This window comes from Puma concolor, chromosome D3, assembly GCF_028749965.1.
Source record: "Puma concolor isolate L17-30 chromosome D3, mPumCon1.1.hap2, whole genome shotgun sequence".
NCBI classification, from domain to species: Eukaryota; Metazoa; Chordata; class Mammalia; order Carnivora; family Felidae; genus Puma; species Puma concolor.
In genome coordinates, this window is record NC_141678.1 from 12,847,016 (window position 1) to 12,859,189 (window position 12,174).

Genomic DNA, 12,174 nt, shown 5'->3' on the forward strand with positions numbered 1-12,174 from the left:
TCTGTGCCGCGACTACTTGACTCTGCCATTGCCAAAGACAAAAGCGGCCACAGACAATATGTACATGAATAGGCATGATTGTGTTCCAATAAAATTTGATTTATAAAAATAGGAGTCCAGCCCACAGATCTTGGCTTGCTGATCCCTGCTCCAGGCTTAAAGTCCCCAAAGTGGGTGGCCTGGACCACCGGTCCCTACATAGGGTTCGACAGAAACGTAGTCCCGTCAGCAAACAAGATCAGAAGTGCTGCATTCTCTAGCCATCTCCTAGAGCCACACTGCAGAGCAGTAAAGGCTCTGATAAGTCGTGCAGCAAGAAAACGTGTTGTTCTCTGTTCAGCTGCCAGCACTTCCTTAATTTATTTTATAAGACATCTTTCATTCCAAAGAGGAGACTTTGGAAAGCCTGCGTAAGTGATGAGGAGCCAGTGGACAGGCCCCACTAAGCCAGATGCTTCTAACTGCCAGACTGTGGTAGTTTTTACCAGCCCTCCGGGAAACGATTAAAGTAACATCAGTCTCGTAAGGTCGTCAAAATGCAACATTTATTCAATTCGCAGAACTCTCCTTAGTCTGCAGATGATGTCCTTGTTACTTTGGCGTCTAATTCTTTTCCTTTCGCAAAGTGCTGGTTTCACAGGAAGGTAACCATTGTTCTTCTAAATCCACTCAGTAGGCAAAATAAACGGGCGCCTGGGTGGCTCAGTCGATTAAGCGTCCGACTTCGGCTCAGGTCATGACCTCACGGTTTGTGAGTTTGAGCCCCGCGTCGGGCTCTGTGCGGACAGCTTGGAGCCTGGAGCCTGCTTCGGATTCTGTCTCTGCCTCTCTGCCCCTCCCCTACTCGCTCTCTGTCTCTCTGTCTCTCTCTCTCACATATAAAAAATAAAACATTAAAAAATTTTTTTAAAAAGTAGGCGAAACAAAAAGCTATGACAAGGCTCAGAAAATATTTTTGCTTTGATTTTTAATTGTGCCATAGAGCACACACCAAACGAAGCTCTACCCCGAATTGTCATAAAACGAACATCTGTGTAACCGCCATCCAGGTCAAAACACTCCAATATCGCCAGCACCCCGGGAGCTCTCCTGCTGTGCCTTGTTTTTTGTCACCACCTCCCTCCTCTCCAGAGGAAACCACCACCCTGATTTCTGGCGCAATACTCCGTTTCCCGTTTTCCGACTGGAATTATGTCACCTATTCCTTCGTCCCTGGGGTTGATTTTTGTCCAACGTGTTCCTGACATCCATCGACGTTGTCGCGTCCGGCACAGGCTCATTGATTTTAGGGGGATATGATCATCGCACTGCATGATGGGTAATTCCAGTTTTTGCCACTTTGGACCTATTACCAACAGTGCCGCTCGGAACGTGTCATGCGTGCATTTTGTGACTCGGGCTTACACTTCTGCTGGCACGCGCACACACACACGCACACACACACACACACACACACCCCAAGCTGTGGCATTGCCGGATCACAGGTAGGAATACATCCGACTTTGGTGAGGTCTCCAAAGACACTGTGCCCATTATGCCCTTTACATCCTCACCAATACTCTGTATCGAGCGTCTTTTTTAATTTGAGCCACTCTGATGGGTGTGAGTAGTAAGTATCTTAGTGTGGCTTCAACCGACCCTCCTCTGATTGCTAAGAAGATTGAGCACCGGTTCATAGACGCATTGACTGGAAGCTCTCCTTTGGAAAGTGCCTGTTCGAGTCTTGTTACGATTTGGGGGGGCGTTCTGTGCATCTCCCGCCCAGAGCCCTTCCTCCGTCACGTGCCTCGCCAGTACCTTCTCCAGCTCTTTCCACTCTCTGCACGTAGTTTGTAAGATTCTTACTGGTCTGTGAGATTCCCATACCTGGGACTTGGCCCCGGACCTGAAAGCCAAGTAGAGACCTGTTCACCTGCTTCCCCGGGCCGCTGCTGGCCGCTAGGACTTTCCGCAGTGACATATCCAGGACACGTTTGATCTCGCGGAGACGGAGCAGCCAAACCTTCCGTTTTACTTCATTTGAATCTCGAAAGCCACATGCGGCTACTACCGTCTCGGGCAGGGCAGTTTCGGAGCCCGGCAGGCTGTAAAGAAAGGCCAGCTTCACGAATGCATCAACGCTGCGGAGGGAGGACGTGATGGGAAACTGGCCTTTCGGGGGCGATCGGGCTGAAGAATTTAGCCAAACCTCCCGGGCATGACCGCAGGAGGGGTCAAGTTCTTCCACGCCCACTCTTGCCCACCTGCACACGGCAGTCGGGGCGGCTTCTAACACTCACGCCCAGTCCCGCCCACCCCCCTGTCCAACCCATAACGCTATCTTCAAGTCTGTTAGACAAACAACAGGAACACAGGACAGTCCTCCCTGACCGCCCAGACCCAGCCTGCCGTGCCCCACCCTCCAAGGCCACGTCTGTTACACCTGTGCTTTTCCTTCAGCTCAAACCATGCATTGGTCTGATGTGTGTCTTCCACCCCCAAATCACGTCCCCTAGGCGGGGGGGGGGGGGGGGGGGGGGATGAACAATACCTCCTCCTTTCCTCAGTATCCCCAGTAGGCCGGCACAACATAGCAAAATCTCCACCCATACCTGTTCGGCGAATGAACGAGTCACAGACCGGCCACGAGCAGTGCCCCGTGAGGTCTTACAGGCTCAGGCTTTAGAGGCAGACGAACGGGGTTGGAAGCCCCACCTCACGCCTTCCTGTCCCAAAGCGGAAGCCGACGTCTCCGTGACTCGGTTTCCCCCTCTGTAAAACAGGGATACTAACGATCACTCCTTCATCGAGGCGTCGGGTGAGTTAATACGCATCGCAAGTGTGGACATCACTGCCTGGAGCGGGAGGAACGCAATGACGTGAGTCCCGGAGGCAGGGGATGCCCCCCAAACACCATTAGTGACTTCGCCGTGACAGAAGACAGGCGGCCTTTTTGCTAACTTTCAAAAGACAATTCTCTGCCATTCCACAAGGCCACGGTCCTCAGTCTCCGCCCCCCCCCACCCCGCCCCATCCCTGCGTTTTTGTATTTCTGGTTGCTTTGGCCCCCATCCTCACTGGAATACAATTTCATGGGGTTTGGGAAGAGATGATGTTCCTTGAAACTTTCGCCCCACGGCCCTCTCGAGATCTCTCAGAGATAGAAAACTCGACTTGGCTCAGCTCAGAACCTGTTTGAACATTCGTTACACGTACTTCAAAACCCTTTGGACTTCTCACCCGTTTTTACTCTTGGCAAAGAAGCAGCTTCCTGCTTCTGCGAAGTTAAGCTTTCAAGCTTTAGGGGGAAAAGGCTTTTTGGACAACAAACAGCCCTTTAAAAACAATATTTTGAGGAGCTAAGTGTAAATGAATCAGAAACACATGAATTAAGCCTCTCTTGATGTACACATGGGTTTAATAATTATCGGAGGTGGAGGAGAAGGGAAGTGGGGCTGGAAAAGCCGTGTCTTGGGTTTTATCAAATCTAAAATGTTTGAGGAGTAATTCGAGACATTCCACACCCCCCCAAATGTAGCCAGATTTTCCGATTCCACTTCCAAGGAGTCACACAGGATCTTTCTAGTAACGACTGAGTGCTCCAAAGCGCCAGGTTTTCATGGCTTCTGATTGGCTGGGCCTGACGCTATGATTTATGAGGCCATTCAAAGATTTATATATTGCCATTATAACAAATTCCTTCCAAACTGAACAGTACCCAAATGCAGCTTTATAAATATCTTTCCTGTTAGAAGCCTCTTTCTGATCACAAAACTCGCCTTCTTTGCCTTTTCCCCAGCCCCCCCTCAAGCCACAGATTCCCCCATGAGGTCCCAGACCAATGGCGAACGAGGGAATTAATTTTACCATGGCTGAAACGTGTTTCACTTTGGATTGAGTTTTAAATGACTTGGGTCTATATAAGCTGCGGGTCAAAAGGAGGTTAGAGCTAAAGGACTCATAAGTTAGGTGAAGGGTAGAAGGGGTGGAATTTTATAAATGCTTATGGCTTTCATAAAAAGAAAAGCTAAGTTGTGTTCGTGCCGAACACAGTCAAACACTCCATACATCAGGGCACGCCGTTTCCTAGAGGAAATGTCCCTTACTGGGTTGGCTTCTGCCTTTCTCCATTTCAATGACATCATCCGTGTTGGGTAAGTAACTTTTTCCACATGTCACCATCCATGTGTCCTTCGCCCAAATAAATTTTGAGTCACTCAAAGCTCTGAGGTATGCTAACTTCCATGGCTCAATGGGCAGCAGGAAAGGGGAGTGAAAAGTGGTGGGGGAAGGTCTTCCTGTTCTTTAAATTCATTGCCCCATAGGTCTTGTTTCCAATGACATGCTCACAAACCCCGTCTAACCATGGAGAGCAGAAGTTCTCAGGAAAAGAAATAACAGAGTTAAGCCGGCATGGGGTTCACGGGCCGCCCCAACGACTACATTAGAAACACTCTCAGTGGGAGAGCTGACTGTTTTGGCAATGACACAAGGGGTGACGATTCAGTACCTATGAGGCCATTTATATTAGTCAGCGAGGCCGCAACAATGCCGCGTAACGAGCTAGCCCCAAATTCGCTGGATGATGAGGACAGTCAGCTGTTCTCATGTTCACAGATCTGTGAGTCAACTACCCTCAGCCGAGCTAGGATGGACCTCAGGCTCCGGATTGTGATTCTGAGCTCTGGGCTGGAAACTGAGTTCAGATCTGTTTCAAGTGTCTTTCCATCTGCCTTGCCCCAGCGGTCACCCAGATCATGTGGCCGCCTGTCACCCTCTGGAGCCCGGGTCTGCAATTCCTTCTTGGGTACAAACGTGGTCACTACGGCACACTGCTTTGTATTCTCTGCAACTCATGACTTAAGCACTGAAATGCCTGACACACATATTCCTGAGGCTGAGAGGAAGACACACGGGTGGTTACCAGACCCAGGAAAAGGGAGTCACGTAGCGAGGGCTCCCTGGATAGACGTAGCGACCTCGAGTCCAAGGGCACAGCCAGACCAAGGCAACCCGGAAGGTGGAGGGCAAAGGAGCCCGTTGATTCTCTCCAGGTAGGTAGGCTACCTGGGCAGAGGACAGAGAACGAGGGGGAGAGGAGCTGGAGGGAGGCAGAAAAGATCCAGCATGAACAAGGTGCTCAGAAAAGAAAAGACAAGAGGATGCTGGGTGTGCTCGTAGGTCAAAGGCGATAGACCTCAAAAGAGGTCAAGAGGTCTGGATGCTCGACCCCGCTCTACCACGTGCCAGCTGGAGACCTCAGCAAATCACTCCGCTTCTCTAAGTCTTACCTTTCCTCTTCTGCCAAAGAGGGTAATCAGATGTCCCCCGTTCACTTGAGACAGTGGCCCGGCGTTCAATAAGCAAACAGGTAGGAAGGAGTGCGTGCCAACTTCGTGAACGCAGATCTTCGTTCTCCGCTACATCTCTAACCCCCAGAGCGGAGCCTAACGCGTGGCAGATGGTAATCCATCTGTGGGTAAAGAATAAGGCAATCGAAACCCAATCGGCGTCTCCTAGAATCCCCCCCGGGGTGGACTCACAGCCTCGACCGCCCGGTACTAAGGCGGGCTGCACAAAACCTTCTCGGGGCGGTAGCCGTTGGATCCGCCTTTCAAACAGGCTGTGCCTTCAGCGTTGGCCATTCCGTTGGGGTCCCGAAGGCGGAAGTGGGTGTCGGGGAGAGTGAGGATCGCGCCATCGCTTGGAAAGCACAGAAACGAGTCACACTGGCTTCACCCAAAGGGAAGGTTTATGGGTCCACACAACCAGAATGCCCATGTCGGATCGGGCGAATCAGAAGAAACAGGGTTCAAACCAGCCCCCCCCCCGGCTGTTCTCCGTCTCCCCACTGTCTTGGAAAGTGTTAGCCTTAGAAGGTGTTAGCTCACCTTTGAACTTCTGTACAAGCCCTCTCATGTGCCCATTCCGAGGAAGGCAGAGGGCTTCCTCTGGTGGCTCCCTTGGAAAGGAAAAAAGAAGACAATCTTAGGAGCCCAAAGAAGCATCTTCTCACATGTCACGGGTTCTGATCGGCTAAATACTCATCCCTGAGCCAACGGCCGCCATCTGGGGACGGGGTTCACTCATTGCTCCCACCGGTTGGGCACAGGGCGTCGGGCCATCCCGCCCAAACACGTGTCTAGGAAGGACAAGCCCCTGCCCAGCCAGTGCTAATGGAAATAGAGTGGATTGCATGTTGGCCTGTCCTCTGCCCGCCACCTCACATTTGGGTCACCTGCCTACAATGTCCAAAGCTCTCTCCCCCACCTTCTCCCCATGGAGCCTGCTCCGTGGGGGGCACACGGAAATACTTCAACCCTAATATTTTTCACTGTGTCCGCAAAGGGGATACATAACCTCTTGCCAAGTCTGCTTCTGGTGACCTCACACTGCTAGCTTGAAATCAGCCACGGGGGCATTTATTTACACCGGTGGGAAAAGCTACAGATCAGGAAGTCAGGGTACGTGAACGTCATCGGAGACCGAAGGTCCTCGGTTCCGAGTGTTTCCACTGCGTCCTTCAGAAGCAGCGTCTGCTTGCCGTCTTCCCAGCCCAGCCTCCATCCGACCTCCACGGAGCTCTTCAGAAAACACAAATCTGGGGGCGCCTGGGTGGCTCAGTCGGTTGAGCATCTGACTTCGGCTCAGGTCACGATCTCACCATCTGTGAGTTCAAGCCCCGCATCAGGCTCTGTGCTCACAGCTCGGAGCCTGGAGCCTGCTTCGGATTCTGTGTCTCCCTCTCTCTCTCTTTGCCCCTCCCCCATTCTCATTCTGTCTCTCTCTCTCTCTCTCTCCCTCAAAAATAAACATTAAAAAAATTTTTTTTTTAAAAAAAGAAAAGAAAACACAAATCTGGCTAAGGGATTCCATGTAAATCCTTTTATTGTTACCTTTCGCCTTAAAATGATCTTTCCAGATTCATTCCCTCACCCAGTCTTTTGAGCTCGGGTCATAACAAGCCATTTGCTGTTCCCTAAAACATCAGGTTCTACACGTCGCTCCCTCCGCTTGGAATATCTTCTCCATCTGATAGACTCCCACTCCTCCATCAAAACCCGGCTCAAACGCTTATCCTCTGCCAGCCCTCCGGGGAACACTGACCGGGGATTCCGTGCACTCAGCACGTCTTGGTCCAGGACTTGCCGTTGCGAGTTGAATCACTCATGTACACGTCCGTCACCCAAAGAAACAGACTGCCTGTTTTGTTCATTGTCGTCTTCCCAAAGTCTAGCACAGGGCCCCACATACAGTGGGAAGTTCAAAAGGAACTCTCAAATGAACAGGGAAAAAAACAAATATGTGTTCATCACTCACTAAATGCCACACACCGCATTAAGCCCTGGACCTTGGGACGGGGCTCAGAACACGGTCCCTGCCCTCCAAAAGCTCAGATCGTGCAGATAAACAAACAGGGGGGAGACCGATCCGGCCCATCTCTGCCCGCCTCCCACCTAGCATTTATTACGTGCTAAACATCTGTTTGCGGTAAGAAAGATGGTTAAACCCCTCCCTTGGCTGATTCAGGCCAGTGCGAAGGCGTTCTTGACTCAGCTGTCATTTGTACTACACCATCGTCACCAAACACCATTGAGCATCCTTGTAGTATAAACAGAGCGAGTTGCAGAGACATAGAGCCCGCATTAAACTAATGACATCAACTCTCGGCAAACAGGAAAGAACAAACAAGCAGAGAAAAGGCTTTGTGCCCCGCGGTGAGGTGGGAACGGGAAACAAGTAGCAATCTCATGCTGGGATCAGGGCACGGGGACACAGAGTGCCAGGAGGTCGAGACGGCTTGGGTGGGAGAAGGGTCATGAATCACGGCCTCCCTGCGCTCTAAGGAGAACTGAAGGAACGATGGCGTGGGTGACCGGCAGACAAGGCAAAGGGGCAGTGACATTTTTCTGAGTGTTGTCTGTATGTCGGGCACTGGGCTGACCACTCTGCCCCTACCAGACCATCGGACACCCACAATAAGCCTAAGGCTAATGTTCGCTTTGTACAGATGATGAAACCGAGGTTCAGCAGCGTAAAGACGCTTGCCTGAGACAGCACAGCCAGTGAAAAGGCTGGGTTTCCAGCTCATCTCTGCCTGATTCCTGATCCTGATTTTTTTTTAGTTTTGTTTTTGTTTTTTTTTTTTTTTTTTACTGTTTATTTATTTTTGAGGGAGAGAGAGACAGAGCGCGAGCAGGGGAGGGGCAGAGAGAGGGGGAGACACAGAATCCGAAGCAAGCTCCCGGCTCCGAGCTGTCAGCAGAGAGCCTGATGTGGGGCTTGAACTCACAGACCGTGAGATCATGACCTGAGCTGAAGTCAGACGCTCAATAGAATGAGCCACCCAGGTGCCCCTCCAGATCCTGATTTTTTTTTCTAATTTTTTTTTTTTTACATTTTATTTACTTTTGATATACACAGAGAGAGACAGAGCACAAGTGGGGGAGGAGCAGAGAGAGGGAGATACAGAATCCGAAGCAGGCTCCAGGCTCTGAGCTGTCTGCACAGAGCCTGATGCAGAGCTCAAACTCACAAACCGCGAGATCATGACCTGAGCTGAAGTCAGACACTCAACAGAATGAGCCACCCAGGTGCCCCTCCTGATCCTGATTTTTAATCATAGCACCTTACTACCACAGAGAAGTTGGAAAAGAACACAAGACAGGGCTTGACCCTCTTCTTCCAAGATGGACCGAGTTTGGATCAAGTGCGCGTAAGAAGCTGAGAATCAGTCATCCTTCGATTTATTCTGGACTCTGAAAACCCTGTTTGACCCCTCCCATACTCCTGCTGCTTTTTACCTGGCTGATTATTTTTCCCTGCCTTCGTTGTGGACTGTTAGGAAGGTAGAGACAAGAAAAGACTCTAAGATCCTAAAGGGAGAAAAGCCCACAATATAAATCCATCACCTACACAGAATGCCAGGGTGGAAGATCTCACCTGCCTCCTTCTCGAAAAGCTCGACCTCCCACTAGCTCCTAAGTCAAATTTTTGCATCCCCAGCGAACCCCGCCCAGCAGGCACCGTCTGAATGTCTCTGGCACCGAATCTCTCTTTCATTCTTTAGCTAACTTCCTCTCTTGTCAATTTCATTGAGGTGTAATTGACAGATAGAAGTTGTGTATCCTTCAGGCACACAGCTTGATGTCTTGATTACATGCATACATTGTAAGACAGTCACCATCACCTCCCCTTTGTGTGTGTGTGTGTGTGTGTGTGTGTGTGTGTGTTGTGTGGTGTTGAGAACCCTTAAGACCTACTTTTCGCAAATTTCAAGCATACAACATATTAACTACAGTCACAGTGAGACCTCCAGAGCCTGCTCATCTGTCACAATTGAAAATTTAATATGGGAGAAAAATAATGCGTAAACTATGTACCCGATAAGGGATTAGTATCCAAAAAGTATATAGGTATATACACGCACATATATACATATATATATGCATATTATACATATATAATATATATATATTAATATATAATATAATTATATAATACAATTATAATTATAATATATTATAATATAATATAATCACATTATAATGTTATAATATAATATATTATAACTATATTATAATATAATATAATTACATTATAATATATTATAATATAATATATTATAATTATATTATATTATTATATATTATATAATATATATTATTATATATTATATATTATATAATATTATATAATATATATTATTATATATTATATATTATATATTATTATATATTATTATATATTATACAATATATATTATTAGATATTATATATTATATATTATATAATATACATATTATATGTATATGTATGCATAATATACATATACATATATATTATATATTAGTATCCAAAAAGTATATATATGTATACACATACATATATATGTACGTGTATATATCTATATACATATGTATATTTATTTATTTATGTAATTCATTCAACTCAACAGCCAAAAAACAAACCCACAAACAAACACAGCCCGATTAAAATCTGGGCAATGGACCGGGAGAGACATTTGCCCAAAGAAGCACACGAAAGGCCGAGATGCCTGAAAAGATGCTCCTATCGCTAATGATCAGGGGAATGTGAATCAAAACCCCACAGCGGTATCGCCTCCCCCCGGCAGGACGGCTATCAGCCAAAAGACCAGTGATAAGGTGAGGATGGGGAGAAAAGGGACCCTCGGGCACTGGTGGATGCAAACGGGTGCAGCCGCTGTGGAAACAGTTCGGAGGCTCTTCCGATCTCCTTCTGTGCTTCCGGCCAGTGACTGGCTTGTAAATGGCACATTGTCGTGAGAGGTAATCTCAGCATTTCCCTTGCCCTCCCATGCGCTCCAGCCTAAAATGTCACCACAACGGCTCCCCTCTGGGCCACGGGGCAGCTGGAGGTGTGCAAAAAGCCAGGGTAGGGAGGCAGGGACAGCTCGCACGCACCTGGGGGCTGGACCAGAGGCGTATGGTGGGATGGGGGGAGGAGGATCTAAACACAAAGTCAAGTTTCTCCTCTTTATTTAAAAATTACAGGGGCAGGGCGCCTGGTGGCTCCGTCCGTTAAGCGTCCGACTTTGGCTCGGGTCATGATCTCGCGGTTTGTGAGTTCGAGCCCCGCGTCGGGCTCTGTGCTGACAGCTCGGAGCCTGGAGCCTGCTTCCGATTCTGTGTCTCCCTCTCTCTCTGCCCCTCCCCTGCTCTCTCTCTCTCTCTCTCTCTCTCTCTCAAAAATAAATGAACATAAAAAATTTTTTTAAATTACAAACCTGTGTTTGGTGCAGACTCAACATGAGAAAAAGAGAAGCTGTAGTGAAGAGCCACGGGTCCCTAAGAAGCCAAAGGAAGCCCGCTATCTTTGTGAGTTTGCTAAGTATCATGCGTCCGTTAAACGCACGGGTTTTGGAGTGCGTCCAGTCTGGCGTTATTTCTCAGCTCCAGCCCTTGGCAGACCTGTGGTGGGTTGAGGAGTGGCCTCCCAAGGGACATGTCTACTTGGGACCTCAGAATGTGGCCTTGTTTGGAATAGGGGTCTTTGCAGAGGTGATGATTCATGTAAGGATCTCGAGGTGAGGTCATCCCGGAGGATGATCTCTAAATCCTATGACGTGTGTCACAAGAGACAGAAAAGAGAAGGCATACGGAGAAACCCAGAGGAGGACAGGCAGAGGCCGAGCAGAGGCTGAGTCTACCATCCAAGGAACACCCGGAGCCCCCCGGAAGCTGAGGACGCGAGGTCGGATCCTCCCCCTAGAGACCCCGGAGGGCACGGGGCCGTGCTGACCACCCTGACTCCAGACTGTTTGCCTCCAGGACTAAGAGAGTCAATTTCTGTGTTTTAGGCTCCCCACGTTGGCAGTCCTTGAAGCCAATGCTGATGTGAGACCAGGCAAAGCCATTTCATGTCCCCTCTGGAAGCCTCGGCTTCTCATCTTTAAAATGGGTACAATAATAATATCTCCCTCTCAGGGAGGGCAGGGAAATCAGGGGGGAGGACGTACTCAGGGTAGAGCTCAGGCCACAGTAGCTGCTGTCATTGTCGTTGCGACAAGCCTGTCCACTTGATCCCCGAACTGGCTATCCCCACGCCCTGAAACAAAGGTCTGGGGTCCAAAGAGAAAGTGAGAGGGTGCAGTGTCTGTCACCCTCCTAGACTCGCCCCGGGCGTCAGAGGTGGGCGCTGGGAAAAGCAAGGTACAAGCAGAGAAGACTCCAGATGACACGGGGAGGTCAGGGATCCCAGGGACAGGCTGCAGAAATGCAGAGAGAGACAGAGAGAGAGATCGTACTCCTTCTGATGCTGCGGACAGTTCCCGGAACACAGCCGTGCGTCTTTCTGACTTGTTTTCCCATAAAATGGGGTTGATAACAATAGAACCTCGCCTCGCGAGATTGTTCTGGGGACAGAATGAAAGTCTGCGTGACATGTGCTTCACGGAACGCCCGGTATCCATTCACTCACTTCATTCACTTTTGGGCCCTCCTGTGGGCCAGGCACCGCACTGGGCGCATAAAAACCGCTCAGCAGACAGGTCTCCAGGGTTTCTGTTCCTGTTATGATTATCGGGTCTGCTGGAAACGGCAGGACTGACTGCGGGCCGCTCTGCCTGTGGAAGAAGGACGCGAAGGGACCGGGCCTTCCTCTCCTCCCTCATTCCCAGTCAGCGCCCACACGTTCTCTCTGACGTCCCTGCTA

The 12,174-nt window shown here is 49.3% G+C and overlaps 1 long non-coding RNA gene across 1 annotated transcript; it reads right to left on the bottom strand.

Moving 5' to 3' along the window:
- Positions 1–699: 699 nt before the first annotated feature.
- Positions 700–6,189, bottom strand: LOC147575309 (uncharacterized). The gene is made up of 4 exons (XR_015242251.1): positions 5,871–6,189; positions 5,271–5,452; positions 2,592–2,751; positions 700–2,084 (listed from the first exon to the last, which is right to left on the bottom strand). It is a non-coding gene; the product is annotated as an uncharacterized LOC147575309 (long non-coding RNA).
- Positions 6,190–12,174: the final 5,985 nt, after the last annotated feature.